Raw genomic sequence first — 20,580 nt, 5'->3', positions numbered from 1 at the left:
GCAGAGCATATGAACAGACATTTTTCCAAAGAAGATATTCAGATGGCCAACAGGCACATGAAACAATGTTCAACATCACTCACTATTAGGGAAATTCGAATAAAAACAATGAGATATCACTTGACAGCCATCAGAATGGCTATAATTAACAAGACAAGAAGTAACAAATGTTGGAGAGAAAAGGGAACCTTCATACACTGCTGGTGGGAATGCAATCTGATGCAGCCACTATGGAAAACAGGATGGAGATTTCTCAAAAAATTAAAAATAGAAATACCATATGATCCAGCTATTCAACTACTGGCTATTTACTCAAGCAACATAAAATTAACAATTCACAGAGATTTATGCATCCCTATGTTCATTGCAGCATTATTCACAAAAGCCAAGATGTGGAAGTAACCCAAGTGCCCAACAACAGATGATTGGATAAAGAAGATTTGGTGTATATATATATATATATATATATATATATATATATATATATATATAATGGATAACTACTCAGCCACAAAAAAAGACAGAATCGTGCCATTTGTGACAACATGGATGGACCTTGAGTTATACTAAGTGAAATAAAACAAAGAAAGAAAGACAAACACGGAATGATTTGACTCACATGTGGAAGACAAATACACACATCGATAAAGAGAACATATTATTGGTTACTGGAAGGGAAAGGGTGGGAAGAGGGCAAAAGGGGTTAAGAGGCACATATATATGGTGATGGATAAAAACTAGATTATTGGCAGTGAACACGATTCAGTCTATACAGACATTGTTATATAATAATGTACACCTGAAATTTACACAACCTTATAAGCCAATATGACCTCAATAAAATAATTATTAAAAAAATTTTAGGATGTTTCTTACATTAAAACTATCTTTGAGTTTCTCAGTTAGCTGTGATCCACAGCAAAGATTTGTTCCAGCTCTTAATAAAAAGGATACTGTAAATAATTAGCGGTTGTTTTATGCTCCACACTTTAATTAGGTAAAAAATTATTGTGACACTCTTCTGCAGCAAATTTTGCAATGTAGAAAACAAAACCCTGTCAAATCAAAAGAGAGGAACTTGTCCACCCTAGTTTAATTATATGCAAGTAAAAAAGTATTAGTGCAAATATGTTTCAACAATTGGGTACACTTTTCAGGTTGGAATGGGAAAGTACTAGGAACAGAAACATTGTCATTTGGCCTGCAATTCAGTAACTTTTCTCCTGGTGTTGTGATTAGACAAGATCCTGTGTAAGAATTTCAAAAATAGTGGGATTTATCTTAGTGGACTTTCTGCTGCCAATTATCAGGATTTCGAAAACTAGAGATACTGGCACTAATATTTCAAGATGTATCTCCAAGAGAGCTTGGCTATGGGGAAGGCATTACTAAGTGGTGGAAAGCAGACTTAAAATGTGTGCCTCTCAGTTTCATTTCCTGGAACTTTCCTCTCTGTTCTTTAGCTACTGGCCAACACCTATGCCTTACTTTTTTCATTCTTTTTCTCACACTTTCTTTGCTCTGAAAAATATGATCCATTAGACCCCCCCCCCCCCCCTTAGTGCTGCCTCGTTTGTCCTCAACAGACTTCTACATCTCCTAGGGCAAAAGACTTTTTCAGAGTAGATGGAAGAGGGTGAAAGAAAGGAACCAACTCACTTGAAATCAACATCAAGAAACAGAAAATTGATCTCACATCAACAAAAATTAACCCTTGGGTTCCATTTCTCAGTATCTTTCAAGATTATGAAAGATAGAATGAAAAGAAGAGAAAAATAAGAGACCCCACGAATTTCTTCTTGTTTCCTTAATTTTCTGAGCTGTGTCTGGGTCAACCGACAGCACGCAGAAGAGCAGACAGACTTTCTGTTGAATCCCTATTACCTCTCTTCTCTCTCCCTCCTCCCCCTACCATCCGACGCTGTCAGGAATTGGGTCCAAGCAGCACAGGTGGAAGACAATAGATTTCACATCTTTAGGGGTGGATAAATATTTTGGACAGTTAGACAGCAACACTTGAAGAATCTGAAGTCTTCTAAAAATAGAAGTTGAAAACAATCCAAGTATTGAAAAATAAATAGAAGCAACAACCATTTTCAGGCAGCCGAAATAGCTCAGTTGGGAGAGCGTTAGACTGAAGATCTAAAGGTCCCTGGTTCAATCCCGGGTTTCGGCAGATTAAGCATTTTAGTTAACATTAAGGAAGAGTGCCTCTGGTAATCCCAAGATCTCCTTTAGCCATCTTGAAACTCCATAATAATTACATCTCTGAATGGAACAACGGACCATAGAACATGAGCAAAGGAAATAAGGATTTCCTTGCTTCTCCTTATGTATACAGCAATCGTGACGCCCCACGAATTTTGATGTGTAAAATAAAGATAAACAGTAAAATTCCTGCCAATAATTTACAATGTTATTACTTCTTAATTATAATGACTTTAAATAGCAAATAAGAAGTACCGTAACAAGTCAAGAGAGAGACTGAGAAAGAAAGGAGACAGTTTTATATTTTCCTACCTTTAATGGCACCTTTTCCCTGCTTTTTGAATAAGAGACTCTGCGTTTTCATTTTGTCCTGGGCGTTTACTTTGTGTAGTTGGTCTTGATCAACATTCAGTCAACATTCATAGTTTCTTGGATTAACTCCATCCACCTCCACGCCCACCCCAAGCCTCCCCACACACCTGTAGTTAAATTATAATCTCAGGAGCACTTGCGAGTATTGTATTAAAATTCACACCTACAGTCTGCATTCCCTCTCTGAACTTCACTTAGTGGTTCTTAACTTTTATATGAAATCAGGATTGGAATATCTGAGATAACGCTGCACAGCAAACCCCAAGGGAAGATGCGGTTTATATTTCCAAAAGGAGACATGGAGAAAATAGTACTTCGAAGTACACTAAAATCACCACACTACTCTTTGTTTTCTTAATAGTCCTGCTTTGTGCGGCTGTACCAAAGTCAGTTCCATTTTGCTTCTAAAGTCTTTGGACACTACCTCTTATACCCAAAGCTGGGGGTGGAGGGAGGCCCACGGTAGAAACAAAAACTGCAGAAGCCAGCTTTTAAGAAAAAGAGGAAAACACTGCCTCTTTGGAGGAAGCACCAAACATTCAAATAGTTGGAACCAGACAGGCCCCGCTGGGATTCGAACCCAGGATCTCCTGTTTACTAGACAGGCGCTTTAACCAACTAAGCCACGGAGCCCACATCACGCTTCCTATTGGTTTCTTTTTTGTCAGAGAATGCTTTTGCATTGCTGATGTATTTCAGGATAGGGCCTTCCTCCTTTGTTTGATTTTTACTCTCTTGGCTTTTGGCTAGTCCAGGGGCCATTCAGACAGCGAACAACAGCTGTCACCGAAGGCCAGACTTATCAGTCTTCTTTTTCTCTTGCTCTGCATAGCCTCACTATATTTGGCATGGAGCTTCCATACTGCCTTAGAGAAACTCAGGCAGATGGAAAACTTTAAGCGAGATAGAAGGGAAAGGGCTATGCATAGATTTATTTCCCCAGAAAGCTCTGGGACAATGACCACGGTAAGCTGCAAGGGAATCAATATTCGGAGTGCACCATTTTCTCCAGGGGACGAGACTAACAAAACCATAAGGACCTCAAACCCTCTATCTCGTGCGCCTGTGGCCAGGGTTACCTCAGCCTCTCCGTGTTGGTGCCTGATGCTGGGTGGAGAGAGCCCCCAGGCTTCATCGCGGACATCTAGGTTGATTGTTCCTTCTCTGGAAAAGGCCCTCCGCTAACAGGCGTTTCCCTCATAGTTACACCGGGATCCCTGCCCCTCCACTCTCTTGACTGTCAGAGCCGTAGTTGACAATGCTGGCCGGGATCTTCCAAGAGGAGAATATGAACGGTTGTCTAAGGAAATATAGGTCCAGATGGAGAGAGAACACAAAACCGCCAGGAGCTAAATGAAGAGGGGCAATATAGTCGCTGCTCGCAATCTTTGGCCTCTCCAGTGTGGTTGGGAACCCTGCAGCGGAAATTCTAAGACTTGGTTCTGAAAACCCCAAAGAGTAGATCCTTCCATTGAATACTGCAACTGTTTTAAGCAGAGTCTTATACCAAATGAAGAGAACAGGAGGAAGATGGTAAAAGGTTTGGGGGCTCGAACTGAGAAGCTAATTAACTTTTTGTCACGCCCTTCGGACAACTGGACAGTTTTCCAAACTTCAACACCGCTGAGGCTCAAAGTAGTCCGTTTTGCCTCTTGCCAAATTTTGACCTGTCAGTCAACCCAGACACGAGTTTAAAATTTTTTTTAAAATTATAAGGTAATCCTAGATTATTTTATCTTCTGTCTTACTTTCAAGTTTCATTCAGACCTCTCTTACTGGTGGGAGATCCATCTTTGTGAAGAGGGAAATAACATGCACTATCTCTCTCATTCCTCTGTAGCACAGGTCAGCTCCCCTCCCAGCCCGTTAGCACGAAAGCAGCTCAGCTTGCACTTGGGACGTCACTGGAAAATATATGTAAATATATCAAGATCTTAAACAAATTTTAATTAATTTAATTAATACATTAACACTAATGTTATGGTGAATAGCAAAGTCAACCACAAGCAACCTTCCAAGGTAGAGAGAAAAAAGTACATAAATGCTGTAGACAAACGTCAGTAGTACCCAGACCTGGGGAATTACCAGAGAACTTGATAAAAATATAGATGTATGGGTCCACCACATGACTCCTGAATGAATTAAAAATAGGTGGGAAGGGCAGGAATCTTTATAGTTTAAAATCCTCTTCAGATTATACTGATGGTCAGCCAGGTTAGAAAACCATCCGTCTAGAAAGTCGAGTGAATTGAAGCGAGTAAGACAATCTGCTGACAAACTTCACCTGGAAGAAGTGGGAAGGGGAAGGGGTGGGCAGAAAGATTCCTGGTGTCTGAGGAAAGGTAGGCAACAGGGGTCCAGGGAGGGCAGCGGCTGCCAATGAAGAGGAGAGGAGAGGGTGGGAAGAGAGCTTGGGCCTGTGGCTGAAAATAAGTTAAAAAACCAAATTCAACTGAGTAAATTTGAAGATCTAATTGGCTTTATTCATTGATTCATGAATAGGGCAGCATCCCATTTAACAAACAGAAGGATGCTCTGAGGAGTTGTACAAAATGGAAGGTTTTTATAGGCAGAGAAACCAGGTGGGACAAAGAAGTTATTAGCAAAAGAAAGGAAAGGATTGTTTCAGGCAAGGTTGCTTTCTAAGGGGGAAGGACAGAGGTCTTACCAGTCAGACTACCTCCCTGGTGTTGATCAGGAAATTCTAGACCGATATTGTTTGACTTTCCACTGCTGGGAGAGGCTGCAATTAAGTCTTGGTTTGCTGTCATGGAGACAAGTGACTCCATTTTGGCCTGTTTTTTTTTTAACAGTGTAGAATTCAGACATCCAAGCTCCCCATCTCTCCTGTGCTTTTTTTAAGTAGTGAGAAGCCAGGAGATCCTCTTGCTCCCAAGAGAAGTTGCTTAAAAGCATATGTCCTACAAAAAACTCTGGCTTGTTTGCCCCAAGACTTTTGTGGGTTTGAAAGCATCTTTCTGATCATTCCATCATGACTAGAAAGGATGAGCGCTTTGAAGGAGGCTTGTGTGATTTAGATTTTCTTTTCTTTTTTTCCTTTCCTTTGCTTTTTTCTTTTTTCTTTTTCTTTTCTTTTCTTTTTTTTTTTTTTGCCTACAGTAGTGGTTGGTTTTAGTGGCTCAAAAAGAGCTGCAGGAGAGAAAGTGATGCATGTAGGAAGGTTGCCAAGTAAGGGGAACTTGGCTATGTAGATGGTGGCGCCTTTCAGAGTGCCAGTAAAGCACAAGAGGAAGAGTGGGATTTTCTGCTTGTTGTTTGGATCTTGTGTGCATGCATGCACTTGGGTAATTTTGTCTGGGGCTGGAAAAGGGAGATGAACTGAATTTGAATATGATAAAGATGCCTAAGGGACAGTCTCATTAAAATTTGTGATAAGCAATCTGATACCTGAGTCTGGAGCTGATTTTCACGTGGCTATGAAGAAGACAGCCTCTGGAGTACTGATATAATGAGTACTAAAGAGGAGAAATAAGGATTGAAGGACAAAGAGTTTATCAGTGGCTATTTTTTGATAAAACAAAAGAATGAGCATGCAACTCTTGGACCCTTAATTTCTTCACAGTTGCCATGGTGATTCTGATACTTCCTGGGAATGTCTATAGAATTCCTATTCCCCTCTACCAGTTTACAATTGACGTAATGCTTATCTTTTCTCTTTCGGAATATGGTTTACTGGAAAACAGATTTTTTGTTATCATAGCCTAGAATTTGGGGAGTATATTTCCATGCATGATCTACTTTGATCTTCACCATAACCTTTCGGTATAGTCATTGCAGCTCTTACCATTTGGCCAAATTTAAAATACCAGATAAAAAGGAAACCTGATAAAGGGACCTGAGCACTTAACCTTGGGACTCACAATCGGATGTCCACTAAAGAACTTTCAATGTCAGAGTATTCTCATTTTCTATGCAAAGCAGAGAGCAGAAGAGTGGTAGTGGTAAAAGGTTTCTTGGTATTGAGGTTCAACTTTTTCAAGGGTTCATTGCAATGCACATTAATCTAGTAGGAATATAATTAGTTGACACACTGGTTTGCTCCCAGGTATTTTCCTTCCAGGCTCATTTTAGGCTTTCTAAGGCAATTGACTTATGTTTATCTTGTGGATCTGCGACAAAAGGAAAGAGCCACCAACACTCCTTTCATCTCAGGAGTCAACCACTGGAAGTAAGCTCACGCAGTTCCTATGACTTGCACAAGTTTGATAAGGAAAGAAAATGAATGATGAGGAATCGAATAGTTCCTTCAATTTTCTGATCCAGAATCAGACACCTTATCCAGCACACTCTGAGGCCAGTCGAACATAGGTTTCTTTCTTTCTATATGAAGATGAAAGTGGAAGTGTGGTGGCAGAAATGTTAAATTTCTTTTCTTCAAGGATTCAAACTTTCAAAAGCTCTTCACAATTGGAGTTAAAAAAAAAAAAAAAAAGGAATAAGCCCCATTACTTAGAATTAACAAACTGTTACCTGATGAGAAGTGACATAGGTCTTTGAGAAGATGTTGTCTCTGATAAATATGAGGGAACTTAGAGGGAAGGAGAGTATTGTCAAGATTTAAAGTGTATATAATGAGAGAGGACAAAGGTGACAATGGGAAATGACAGTGATGAAAGGAGAGAGCACCAAAGTTTCTCTGTTCAGATCATTTCCATCATTTATTTACTGAGTAAGGAATGATAGTACTTGCTCCAGAGAAGTTGAGAAATGGTCTATAAGTGGCAAAGGACATCTCTTCCAGGACAACAAGTTTAACATTGGGGAAAATCTTGTAATTCGTTAATTCAATAGGTTTGAATAACTGGATCCTTGACCAAATGATTAGATGAATCACCAAGTATTGGAGTAGGGCCAGGACAGTGGGTCCCAAATCTCTGTGGAAAGCTGTACTAAGGGATCCTGATGTCTGCTGTGCAGCTTGGGTCAATTCCAAACTACTTCTAGAGAGGAGTATACGTAGAGAGTCCAAATATATTGGAGGATGCTTGTCACATGAAGGTGAAAACTCCTGGGAAATTTGGCTGGCAGTTGACTTTTAGCGTTTACATGTTAACCCACAAAACAATTTAGGTGACTTTGTGTGACTTCCCAAATTCACTCAAATGTTGGTGAGGTAGGAGAAACGAGAACCCTCTAAAACTCTGAAGTAAACAGGGTACAGCCATCTCTCAGTTTATGTGCTGCTGGCTCTTGGAAGTGGTGAGTTATTTGTAATAAACAAATAAACACATAAAAATAAATCCAAACTTACTCCTCTTCTCCCGTACCCAGGCCCCTCTTTCCCACTAAAAATTAGCCTTTTCTTACCCCCAAACCTCTTTGGCTCCCTGTACCCTGTTGAAGTATTTTCTCCACATTTAGGAAAAATGCAAAATCTATTGTAATTTATATTCTGGATGGTAAGTTTTAATACACACTGCTTCATAAATATAATAATTATTTTTAAGATCGGAAATTTAAAATACATTAAGAAAAATGTACAATTGTCTTTTGTTTGCATCTTTTTGTAATTTCATTGCAGCATTCCTATCTGACTGCAAATGTGTGGTACTTTGAGTTCCTTTTAGCTAGTTGTAACATCTTACTCATTAAATAAATGTTAATTAATTATTATGTTACTAATTCTCATTAATAGTTAACTCATTGAGTAATTAGTCCAATAAAATCTTTGGCACCTATTCATTTTATATTTGTATGACCGTCATGATTTTATCATTTTGGGAAAATTATTCTTTAACAATGTTGTGATAATAGAGATGCATTGGCAACTGCATGCAGGAATGAGGAGTATCAATGTGTGGTCTTATATTCAAGGTGACTTTCCTTCACAGGGTGTATTTGATTAACAGCACCCCAATATTTCCTGCTTCTTAGGGTGTTGCTATAAGTATTCTTTGGCCAATCTGTTACTGCTTGCTTAAAGTGCTTGGAAAAAATGTATACAGAATAACAATAGCAAAAAATGAATTTGATTGAAGTCGTAATTTAAATACTTGTCATTAAATACTGGATCCCAAAAAAGGTCAAGTGACTGACCCCAGGGCTCACATCTGATATGTAGCAGAGCCACGATCAGAAGTCAGGCAGTTAGACTTCTCAGTGAATACTTCACATTTTTTCATGGGAAAAAGATCTGCAGGGCAAAGACACTCCATGTGAGGAAATTATCCTTTGGAATGCTTTTCTCTCCTTTGAAATTGTCATAAATACCTAACAGGGAGGAATTGCTTATTGTCAGAGAATTTAGGTGTCTTTTGCCAACCCTTTGGTCAACAATTCTGGAGTCTTTTAGGGGTTTTGGAGGCTTATCATCTAGTCCGGTGCCTGAAACTCAGCGGTGGTCCAACAAATGTTTTGGAAAAGGTTTGGCAAGTGGTTGGTGAGACAGAGTCAGCAGGGGTCCTGACACGACCACAGGACTGGGAATGTGAGTCTGTGTTCTTCTCACTTCATGCTGATATTGGAAATTTTTCAAAGCAGACACAAAAACAAAAAACAATCCAGTTCAATTCTAGAAAGCGTGCATAACCTTGACTGAAGACTTGCAAGGACTACATTTAAAAAGAAAGAAAAACTTACATGTGTATATAGATTCAAAAGTTATTACTAAATTCAACTTTACCTTTGAAATATAGACTCTATCACAGGAATACAAAAATGGGTTATTAATAGGTTAATGGATTTTTACAGCTCACCAATGGGTTAAAAGTGAAGAATCATATAATCTCAATAAATGTGGATAGAACTTTGGTAAAATATATAATTCAGTCTAAATTTTCAAACTACCGACCACATTTTAGCAGCTCTTTATTCAATTGCACTTAACCGGTCCATTTTACTAAGCAAACCATCCATTAAATCTGTCAATTATACAGTCAGAGTGCCTAAGGCTATTAGGCTACCTTCTAGTACCTTCTCCCCACACACTCACACTTTTGTTTCCACAAGTTAGACTGTATGCTGATGAGTCTATTTTTGTTCCCACATCTTATTCTATTCCATTGATGAATTTTTCAATTATATAACTGACTTAAACATTGGATAATCCGGTGTAAAATGATGAGGGAGGAGGAAGATGCTTTGGAATAATTCTACAAAATCCACTCGGTTAAAAGAAAGAAAAATGCTTTTAAATTTGATATAAGTGAGAAAAAAGGATAAGTTAGCCAGAAAATATAAAAACTGAAAGGATTCCACATTCAGACATGAACATATTTTCGTGGTTTTATTCCTCTTTAAGCGAAAATTTAGTTGAAACTACAGAATGTAAAGCACAGGTTTTCCTATGTAAAAAACACAGATGGAATAAAAACCCAAGGACTCAGACTTAAGGCAAATGGTAAAAGGACAAAGTAGAAGAACATATTTGAAGCAAGTGGTACCATTGCTTTGATTTACCTCAGCAACTCACTCTTTTGAGTAACCAGACGGGTTAGAAACAACAGGAATGAAAGAGATAAAAAGAAGAGAATTATAAAATCTTGGGCAGGGGAAAAATGATGATTATTTGCACATAAAAGAAAATGCAGATCAAATACATAGCTCTGATTCCAAAAGTTTGTGTTAACTTCTTTGGAAAGTGACACCAGTCTTCAAAGCTTGTCGATTGCCTCATAAAACTCTTTATCTGGGGTCTGTCACTTAGATACCAGATTCTAGAATTGTCAGTAGTGTGTTGCCATTCCCTCTGTTGGCATCTTCTCAATGTGGCCAAAGGATTAGCAATAAAACAGCTAGACACTAGCCGACTTGTTGTCTTAAAATTTTGTGATGGAAAAGTTAGTCTCCCCGAATTTAGTGCCCCGGCGTGAATGAACGAAGTCAGCCACAGGGCAGCCTGGAGTGGAGCCCGCCTGCGCTGAATCTACAGAACCTGCTGACGCGCATGCTCCAGCGCACGTTCCCAGACGGTTCTCAGTTCTGGCTCCACCCTTCCATCTTGTGTTTTGTTCCAAATAGTATAAGACAGAACTTCAGAACTACACCTACTCTTAAAGAGAAATATTTCAGTGTGAAGGAGGGGACATTTCAAGGACAGGCACCGGGCGGCGGAGTAAGGTTAGCAGTTGGAACAAGACCATCAAATTCCTTTCCCTCCGAGAATGCAACGACTCGCCTGGTAAGATTGGCACAGAAATTCGAAAGAATAAAAGTAAATACCTGAAACCTCTGACAAGGGTTCACTTTTGTCTAGCGGCTGGTAATGGCCATTTCTCTCCAAAGCCTTTCGGCGCTGGTTCCTCCAATGATTCCGTGATTTTCTGGTGTGCACCAGGCAGCATTTCTTCAATTTATTTAAATAGGGTGACTAAAAGATTTGAGAGCATGGCATTCCGATTCTCCCCATTTGAGCCCTCTAGACGGTTTACTTCAAACATGGATGCAAGAGCGTGTCTGTGGTCAGGACGCTTCTGTATGGGAATTGCTAAAGAATCGTTTTTGACTAAACCTGACGACCGCCAAAGCCTGGGAACAGATCCCGGCTCTCTTCGTCTAAATTCTCTCTCAATCTAGCCATTCCAGTCACACTAGAAAACTCTACATTCACTAATCCTAATAATTATTTTCACATTGGGGTTTGGATCGCCCAGCCTTCTTGTGGAAAGTGGCGTTCGTGTGCAGCGTCCATCCGCGCAGAAGAACTCAGACCCACTGAGATCAGCGTCTGGTGACCGAGCTGAATTGCATCAGTGGAGCCTGGAAAGTAGAAAGGGGAGGAAGAAAATGAGTGGCAGGCGTTTTGCTCCTCAGCCTGCAGCCTCTTTCTTGAGAAGGACAGAGCTGAGAAAATAGAGCAGGAAATGCTCCGTGGTCCTCTTATTGTTTCCCTTTCGTTCTTTTCCCCCCGCGCTGCTCCGTGATTTTGCGAATGAACCGTTGACCGGCACGTTCACGTGGAGCTGGCGTGCTTGCTGCCCTGGGCGAAGAGTGCGTGTCCGCGTTGTCTCACGCGACCCAGGCTTCCTTGTTCTCGCATAATCACGTTAGGCCGTCGACTCCAAAGCTGCACGAGTACAATCGCTTGAGTAATAAAAGCCGCAAACTGGATAACTCGTGTCCCTCGAGTGTGAGCGGGAAAAGATGAATAAAGAAATGCGAAAACAAAAGTAAGAAAAACAAAAAAGAACGGGAGAGGAGAGGCCCGGACATGGTCGGGGAGCTGTGGCTGGAAGAGTGCAAGCGTGGAGGAACGAAGATCACACCTGGGCCTTCTTCCCGGCTCAGTGTTCTCTCCACAGCTCAGCCACGTTCACCAGGACACTCAGCTACTGAGGAAAGGTTCGGGACTGATAACCTTCCTTTTCCAGGAGTCTTCGAGGACGTAATAGTTGGCAGAACGGAGGGTAGTGTGTTCAGTTCCTTTGTTTCTGAAGCCCCTACTCTGAATCCGGTCCTGTGACTCTGGCAGGTGAAGTGGCACCGCAGGCGATCCGAAAAGACACTCTTCCTCACGGTCTTCCCACGGTGGCCGGCTCCCAGGTCGGCTTGCCAAGGGATTGCCTGAGTGGCAGTTCCGTCCTCCAACCGAGAGAGGCCCGTTATGGAACGTACTCTCGTGTCTTTAAATCTCTCTCCTCATTTTTCTCCCCCTCTGTCTACAAAGGCTGCAAGATAAATGGAAAACAATGCAAACAGACACGAAGACGCATGGGGCGCCTCCTCGAGAGTTTGACTCCGCGCGGGGAAATAAAAAAGAGAGAAAGGGATGAACGCACAACACTTACCAGGAAATGAAAACACCTCGAGTCCAGCAATATGGTCTGCAAACCCTGCGGCGACGTCTTCTAGGGGACGCTTCAGCTCTGGTTCTGGACGCCTCGAGGAGTGGGAGACAGAAAGAGGAGAGAGCCAGCGATTATGGCGTCTCTTTCAAATGGAATTTTCTGATGCAAGGAAGAAATGATGATGATTCCATGCAATGATGCATGGAATTTCAAAATGCAAGGAAGAGTATGCCAAAGAGATTTACAAACTAGGACGAGATCTAAGAAACGAATTAGTTGAATATATGCACAGCAGCTGGACCTATGGACTCCGGTAGCTCACTCCGTAGACTTTCAAATTTTATTCCGGGGAAACACAAGTTCGAATCCCCAGGGGTTCCTGTTCCGTTTGTTCGCATTTATTCTCCGGTTATTTCTGAGCCGTAGCAGGCTTCGGAGATCTCACCTGCTCTTAAAGTTCTGAGTTTTTGCAGTGGGATCCTCCACCCTACTGGTTGGTAAATTATTGTCTTCGAACTAAGAATGTTTTTTTTTCACATTAAAAAAAGAAAAAGAAAAGCAACGTGCCATGAATTTGCGTGTCATCCTTGCAGGAGGGACCCTGCTAGTCTCCTCTGTATCTTTCCGATTTTAGTATATGTGCTGCCAAACGAGCAGCGTTTTTTATTTTAAAAGGTTGAGAAAATAAAGGCAAGGATAGTGTTTCGTGACACACGAATTTTACATAAAATTCAAATTTCACTGTCCATGGGCAAAGTTTTATTCGAACACAGCCGCTTACTTTGTGTATTGTCTGTGGCTGCTTTCGGGCTCCAACGGACTGCAGGTGCGACAGAGACGGCCTGCGCCCTCCTTTCCCTTCCCACCTCTGCTCTTCGCACCACACATCGCAGTGACTCAGTGATGGGTCCACAACTTTTTCAGTGCCATGTGCATCTCTGGACCCAATCTTATTCTTATCTTTTTATTGCCAGTCCTTACAGATCCTGTGAAAACAATAAGAGAAAAGTGGGCTTCGATGGTCAACTCCTTTATCGTGGAGTCTCGGCACAGCATCGGGCTTGTTGCCTAACAACGCTTTAGCTTGTGAAGGTAATAGATTGTATGATAATGTCATCAGAGCGAAACTCCTCACAACACTCCCTGAGTCACAGGGAAGCAAATCACCTTTGACGTTGACCAAAAAGGACTCCTCTTTGTGCCGAAACCCGGGATTGAACCAGGGACCTTTAGATCTTCAGTCTAACGCTCTCCCAACTGAGCTATTTCGGCTGCCTACAACAAGAGTTTCTTCCGTTTCTTTTTCAGTACTTGATTGGTTTCAACTTTCGCTTTTAGGTCGGACGTTCTTTAAGCATAGCTGGCCAACAGTGTTGCCTATCCAGAAATCCACGAAGTCTATTGTCTTCCACCCATGCCAGTTGGATCCAATTCCTGGCAGCGGGTCATGGATAGGTGGAGGGAGATTTCGAAGAGAGCTGACAGTGAGGGATTCAATGGAAAGCCTTTCTGCTCTTCTGCATCCTGTCAGTGGATCCCTACACAGCTCCAAAGACAAAGACAACTAAGGAAATATTCCCTGGGGTCCCTCATTTTCCTCCTCTCCTGGTTCTCTCGTCTCTCTTAATCTCCAAAAACGCTGAGAACCGGAATCCAATCTGGCTATAAGTTTGCTAAAGAGCACAATGTACTTGAACATTACCAGACTAAGTATTCATCACCACATTCCCAACTTACAGGAAAGCAACGGTCACAACAATTAGGAAATTTAAAATGGCATATCGTATCACAGCAGTTTCTTCACAAGAATTTTTGAAAAATGAAAATGAGGATGGAACCAGGTACGTTTGTGATTGGTTCCTTTGTTAGCCACGCAAGGAAACCATTTACCGTGGTTAGGTAATTAAATAGTGTTCACTTGTAGTAGCCTAAGAAATATGTGTGGAGAAAAGAAACTTGTTGAAGACTGCCTTTTGGTGAGAATAGCTGATGAGAGAGTTGAGGACATTGGAACAACCATCAACAGTTAATTTAAAAAATAAGGCAGGTGATATGGCCTGGTTTTCCTTGACTCTTGATGAGTCCACAGATGTTACCAACATTATTCAGTTGTTTGTTAGAGGAGTCAATGCCAGTTGGGAGTGACTGAAGAAATAACCTACATGAGTAGTCTACATGCAAAAACTACTGGTGAGAATACTTTCTGAGAAGTTGAAAAAACAACCATTCATTACAACCTGAAGTGAAATCTGCTAAGATGTGTTATAACTGGGGGTGGTAAGATTACGAAAGGAACAGAAAAAGGCTTGTTGAACATATTTCAAAACTTGTGAAAAATGTAAGCTATGGTTATTTATTGTATCACTCATCAGCAGGTACTTTGTGGGAAATGTTTGAATGTATCATATTGAACAAGAAATGTCAACAATGAATTTAGTTCGCTCTGGTAGTCCCAAGCATTGTCACTTTTGCACATTTTTATTACAAATAGTAGCTGAAGGTCCTGGCTTGTCCACCCACGGAAGGTTCGATGACTTAGCAGTGACAAGTTGTGGTTTTTGAGCTCAGGGCTGAGAGGAAAATTATTTTGAACGGGAAGAAATGCCCTCACCTCAAGTACTACTAGTAAACACTGAATGGCTTTGGAAATTAGCTTCTGTTTCAGATTGCATAAAGCCTTTTAATGAATTTAACCCAAATTACAAGGCAAAATGATGCTCATATAGAAAATATATAATATGTATGTATATGAAACGTACACTTCAGTAAGGTCATTTCGATGACAGTTAATGTTGGTAGAGTCACAAGTAGCATCAAGCTGTTCCACACATTTCCCAACTGTCAAAAAGATGCAAGATCTCCACTACCACACAAATTTTCAGCAGATACATTTTTCTGAGCTCATAGCAGTGAGGTTTTTTTTTTGGATCTTAAGCGTTTTTTGAATCTTAATGCAAGTGCAAAAGAGATTTCCGTATTTCAAAATCCATTTAACTGTGCCATCGAGGAGCTTAAACCTAACCTTCCATCAGAAGTGATTGATCTGCAACGTAATGACATGTTAAAAGGCAAATATCAAAAGAATAGTAGAACTCTACACGTGGCTTTCATGCAAAAATATGCTAAAAATCAGACACTCATAGATTAATATCAGCACTTGGCCGTTCCTATATCTGTGAGAAGATATTTTCAAAGACGAAATGTTAAAGTCTCATTACAGATCATTACAGAGCATTAGCAATCAATTTTGATGGTAGGAAACATGAACTTTAAACTCTAATTAGGCAAACTGTTATCTTGAAAGATAATTCCATTCTTTTCCTTTTATTAGTGATAATAATTGTACTCAGCTATTGTTATTATGTTTTAAACTTCATTTAAAAAGCGGAAATTTTTCTCTCTTAATATGTAAATACCCATATAATATCCTTGATTTTGCCATTTGACCTGCAAAGTCTAAAATATTTACTACTTGGTCATTTACTGAAATAGTTTACCAACTCCTGAACTAGAGGACTATCTTCAGCCAGTCTTGGAGAAATGTGTTGGTGAGGAGAGCAGCAGCATCCTTTCTGCAAAGTCTCTGCAGTGGTCATTCTCTACAAGCCAAGAATGGCGGTGGCAGAGGCTACAGTAGACATTATTCTCTGAATTCAGTTGTGAGGATGGGATACCGGAGTGGCTGTGTGTGTCTATTTCAAGTAGGCATCTTCGATCTTGGAAATAACTATGGAGTGGATTCAGGGATCCAAATAGGCCTGCAGTAAGATAAACCTGACTCCAGATGATCACATGACCTCCATAAGCCACTGCTATGACTGATGGACCACAATAGCATTTCACGTTCATGTCAGTTCAGAGTCATGTTCAACAGTGTCCAAGTCGTCCGATTATGTCTCTTCCTCCAAAACACAGTTGCCTTGGTAAAGGGACTTTCTTTAGGGAAAACTAGAAAAAATATATTTACCATATACATTTTTAGCTGTGTACCAAGGTCCTTTCTCAAGTGGACCCAGTCTCTCTTCATTCAAGGAGATCCGGATTGGATTCCTGACATGTGAGGTGTTAAGGTAGGAAAGGCCAGTTGGAAGCCATCGGACTTCTCTCTACCTGCCCAAATGGTAAACACAAAGGAAACTGCCTTCCTAGAGGAATTCCAAAGAGAAGTACCGTCAGCAAGGACTTGAAAATGTAGGGGGTGGTGATTCTTACACATCTCTATTCAGCTTGCCTATTTGGCCTGTGCAGAAGACAGAATTATCAAGGAAAATGGCAGTGCACTATTGTGAATTTAATCGAGACTCCAATTACACCTGCTGTTCCTGCCGTGATTTCTTTACTGAAGCAAATCATCATAGCTGCTCGTACTTGCTGTGCAGCTATTGGTGTGGAAAGTACTGCATTCTCTATGCCTATAAAAACTGACCGCTCTTATGGGCTGAATTGTGTCCCTCCAAAATGCATGTGTTGAAGTCCCAAACCCTAGTACCTCTGATGTGACTGTGTTTGAAGATTGGGCCTTTAAAGAGATAATTAAGGTAAAATAAGGTCATACAGGTGTGCCCTAGCTCAATTTACCTCACGTCCCTATAAAAAGAGGAGATCAGGATGCAGCCAACATGCAGACTGAGGAAGGACCATGTGAGGACACAGCAAGAAGGTGGCCATCTGCAAGCCCAGGAGAGAGGCCTCAGAAGAAACCCAATCTGCTGACATCTTCATCTGGGACTCTAGCCTGTGAGAAAATAAATTTCTGGCGTTTAAGCCATTCCGTGTGTGGTGTTTTGTTGTGGCAGCCCTAGAAAACCAATATAGCCATCAGGCATGGTTTGCTTGTGGCTGGGAAGGCCAACAAGATCCCTCCACTCTCACGTCAGGGTCATATAAATTTTCCAGCTTTCTGTAATAATCCAGTCTGCAGGGACATTGATCACTTCTCCATTTTGCAGGATAACACAGTGGTCTCTTACCTTGATAGTATCGTGCTCACTGGGCCTGCTTTTGAGTCCTTGGTCTAAAAGCAGCAGCTGCTTTAGACTCCTTTGAGATACATGCAAGCCACAGAGTGAGAAATACATCCCACAAAAGTTCAGGAGCCTGTCACCGTGGTAAAGTTCCTGTGGAGCATGTTGAGATAGCCCTTCAAAGGTGAAGCACTAGTTGCTTCATTGGGTTCTTACCACTAGAAAACAAGTGGAATGTCCAATGGGCCTCTTTGAATTTTGGAGGCAATTTAGAATCATTTGGACCTAATAGTCTGACTGACCTACCAAGTAGCCTGGAAAGTCACCAGTTTTTGTTTTTTTTTTAAATGAGGTATAATTGACATCTAACATTATATTAGTTTCAGGTGTACGACGTAATCATTGTACATTTGTATATTGCAAAATGATCACCACAATAAGTCTAGTTAACATTCATCACCATATATAATTACAAAGAGATGCCCTTTCAAGTCTAAGTGATTTTCCTGCTCTCAGAACTCTGATTTTTCCCACTACACAGTGTTTGTGGAGTTGAAGACTTTAGCCAACGTAGGAGTGATTGCTCAGAGTAGCTAGAAAGTGGATGGATACTGAAAATGTCAACAACTAAGTCTGAGTAAAGATCACGAATTACCTCCTTGTACTCCAAGATCACGAAGAAGTTTGCCAAGAGAAGACTGTCAATACATAAGAGAGTTGGTGAACGTCGTACACCTATGAAAACTGAGGCCGTAGGCAGGTAACCAGGATCTTCTAGCTCCAGGCACAAGAGGCACCTGCTCGGTGACGGCATAAGTAGCTCCCCAACTGGAGGTGCCGGGGATTGAACCCGGGGCCTCGTGCATGCTAAGCACGCGCTCTACCACTGAGCTACACCCCCTGCTGTCATCAAGTAACGGCAGAACATCTTTAATTGGCAGCCCTCTATCCACCTGTGCGTTTTGAGGACCTGAAACTGGGAGCACAGGGATGCTTTCGTATACAGTTATTACGGAAATTCCCAGATTGAATTCTCATTCGCGGCTACATCCAGAGAAAGGCAGCTGAATGCTAGACAGAAAGGCACTGTTCCTGGGATCTGTGCCTGCTTGTCAACCTACCCCGAAGTTGGAGCTCCTCAAAACTTGAATACAGGAAGGCAACGAAGAGCCCTCTCCTAGCTCTGTCTGCGCAAAGAGCCTGAATCAATGACACCCTAGGAACCATGAGGAGAGCTAGTCTCATATTTTAGTTTGTCGGTACAGATCCCCAGTAGAAGGAACCACGATGGCTGAAGAATTTGCTGTCACCGGGAGGGCTGGGGCAGGGGAAGTAAAGACGAGCCTAGAACATCTTTCTGTGCCAGAAGGTAAGAAAGTGCTCAAACAGTAAGAGTATGCTCAAACGGACAGCGGATCTACGAGACAAATCTTGGAAACATCCAGCATTAAAATGAATAATGAGCAATAAAGGGCTATAGTCTAATGGATAAAATAAGAATACTTGAGTTCATACTGATAAGAAAGAAAAAGAAAAAGATGAAGGAACGAAAGAAGAAGAAAAAGAAAGAAAGGAGAGAAAGTTTTCCTTCTGGCAGTATGCCACTTAATAAGTGTGGAAGGAATGATAGAGTCATCATTTCCCACTGTCCTGCAGTGATTGACTCAGGTATAATTCATCAGTCAGTGCCAAAGCTATGGGGGAAAGTTTGATGGGTGACAAGATCTTTGTGTAGTCTCAAAGTGTGTCCTCAGTGTATTTCTTATGAAAATGATAACTTGGACATGAAGAAACTCAGCAGACAATACCTTACCCCAAATCATCAAATTTACGTCACCACAATGGTGATACTGACACCACGCACCTCTTGATGAGATAAACTGTGAAGTAAACAGTATCACTCCTGTGGTGTTCTGGCTAAAAATGCATCATCATCTGAATGGAATCAGGAAGAAACATCAGTCAAACCAAAATTGAAAACCATCATACATATCAACTGTCACATACTCTTCAAAAATCGTCAATGTCATGAAAGATAAAGAAAGGTTGAGAAACTATCTCAAATTAAAAAGACTAAAGAGACAAGATAGTTACATAAAATGTGTCCTTCTGGAGTGGTCCCAGATCTGGGGAAAAAATGCAATCCCAGACATTATTTGAACAATTAGCAACATTTGAGTATGGATGGTATATTGGATAGTAGTGTTGTATCAATATTAAATCCCCTATTTTGACAATTTTATTATGCTTACATAAGGGAGAGACTTTAAAAAATACACTGAAAAATGTTGGGGCAGAGGGATATGTTTGCCAACCACGCTCAAATCTTTCAGGAAAAAATAATAACCCGTGTGTGTGTAAAGAGAGAGAAGGAGAACTAGCAAATGTTGCAAGATGTTTACAATAGACAAACCTGGGTGTGTAAGATAGTTTTTGCAACTGGCTTTAAGTTTGAAATTATCTCCAAAAAAAGTTCAAAAAATTCTTCCTTTTAAAATTTCCTTCCTCTTGTACCAAAAGGCTGCCAGAATGACACAAAAGGTAATATATAGTGATTCAAACAAGAGTACTGTGTGTGCCACCTCTGGGAGTTTAGACCTTGATGGGGAAATGAGAATTAATTTCTGATATCCGACTCCAAATGCAGAGTAGGGAAGATGAAGAATGCTTGGGATTGGCATAGAATTTTGAGGGGTGCTATCTCTTTGACTCTTCCTTTAGGTATGCAGGAAGCGAGAAGGTCCCCTAAGCGAAGCAACCTGAAAGTGTTTGTCCCGCCTAAGACTTGGCTTGTCTTTTCTAAGCCTGTCATGATTTGGAGAGTGCCTCACTGCTCTTTCCTTTGAAGGACAGACAAACTGAGCACATTGGAAGGCATGTGTGTAGTTGAGTTTTTGTTTTTGACAAAGTAGCCACTGGTCTCGGTGGCTTCGAAGAGAACAGCAGGTAGCCACATTTTCTTGACCCTATTGTAGCTATAGTGGGAGCTGTTTCAATGAGAAATAGAATCTGCTGGCAGTTTTGAGCTTAGGTACTTAAGTTTTGGCTGGGAGTGTCTATTTGTTAGCACATTGGTCTTGTAAGGCAAAGGAAAGGATGAAAAATATAGGTTAGGCAGCAACTAAATATTTTTGAATTGAAGAGATTTTCATGATCAAAATGTCTTTAATCCTGGATAGTTAGTTAGAAAATTAAACTTTCGATTTGATGGTCCAGGATTTGAGTCCCTTTTCAGACCCTGGCAGTGTTTATCGTTTCCCCTACTTAATTCTAACAGATCCTAGGAAAAC

General features: G+C 40.9%; 5 non-coding genes across 5 annotated transcripts; 1 reads left to right on the top strand and 4 right to left on the bottom strand.

Annotated features, from left to right (window-relative positions):
- The first annotated feature begins 2,103 nt into the window (after positions 1-2,103).
- TRNAF-GAA (transfer RNA phenylalanine (anticodon GAA)) lies at positions 2,104-2,176 on the top strand. The gene has a single exon. It is a non-coding gene; the product is annotated as a tRNA-Phe (tRNA).
- A 963-nt stretch (positions 2,177-3,139) lies between these two features.
- Positions 3,140-3,213, bottom strand: TRNAT-AGU (transfer RNA threonine (anticodon AGU)). Its single transcript has one exon. It is a non-coding gene; the product is annotated as a tRNA-Thr (tRNA).
- A 9,663-nt stretch (positions 3,214-12,876) lies between these two features.
- On the bottom strand, positions 12,877-12,983 carry LOC139077553 (U6 spliceosomal RNA). Its single transcript, XR_011530176.1, has one exon. It is a non-coding gene; the product is annotated as a U6 spliceosomal RNA (small nuclear RNA).
- A 542-nt stretch (positions 12,984-13,525) lies between these two features.
- On the bottom strand, positions 13,526-13,598 carry TRNAF-GAA (transfer RNA phenylalanine (anticodon GAA)). The gene has a single exon. It is a non-coding gene; the product is annotated as a tRNA-Phe (tRNA).
- Positions 13,599-18,119: 4,521 nt separating this feature from the next.
- Positions 18,120-18,191, bottom strand: TRNAA-AGC (transfer RNA alanine (anticodon AGC)). The gene has a single exon. It is a non-coding gene; the product is annotated as a tRNA-Ala (tRNA).
- Positions 18,192-20,580: the final 2,389 nt, after the last annotated feature.

This window comes from Equus przewalskii, chromosome 19, assembly GCF_037783145.1.
Source record: "Equus przewalskii isolate Varuska chromosome 19, EquPr2, whole genome shotgun sequence".
NCBI classification, from domain to species: Eukaryota; Metazoa; Chordata; class Mammalia; order Perissodactyla; family Equidae; genus Equus; species Equus przewalskii.
This window is presented reverse-complemented; position numbering and strand designations above follow the sequence as displayed.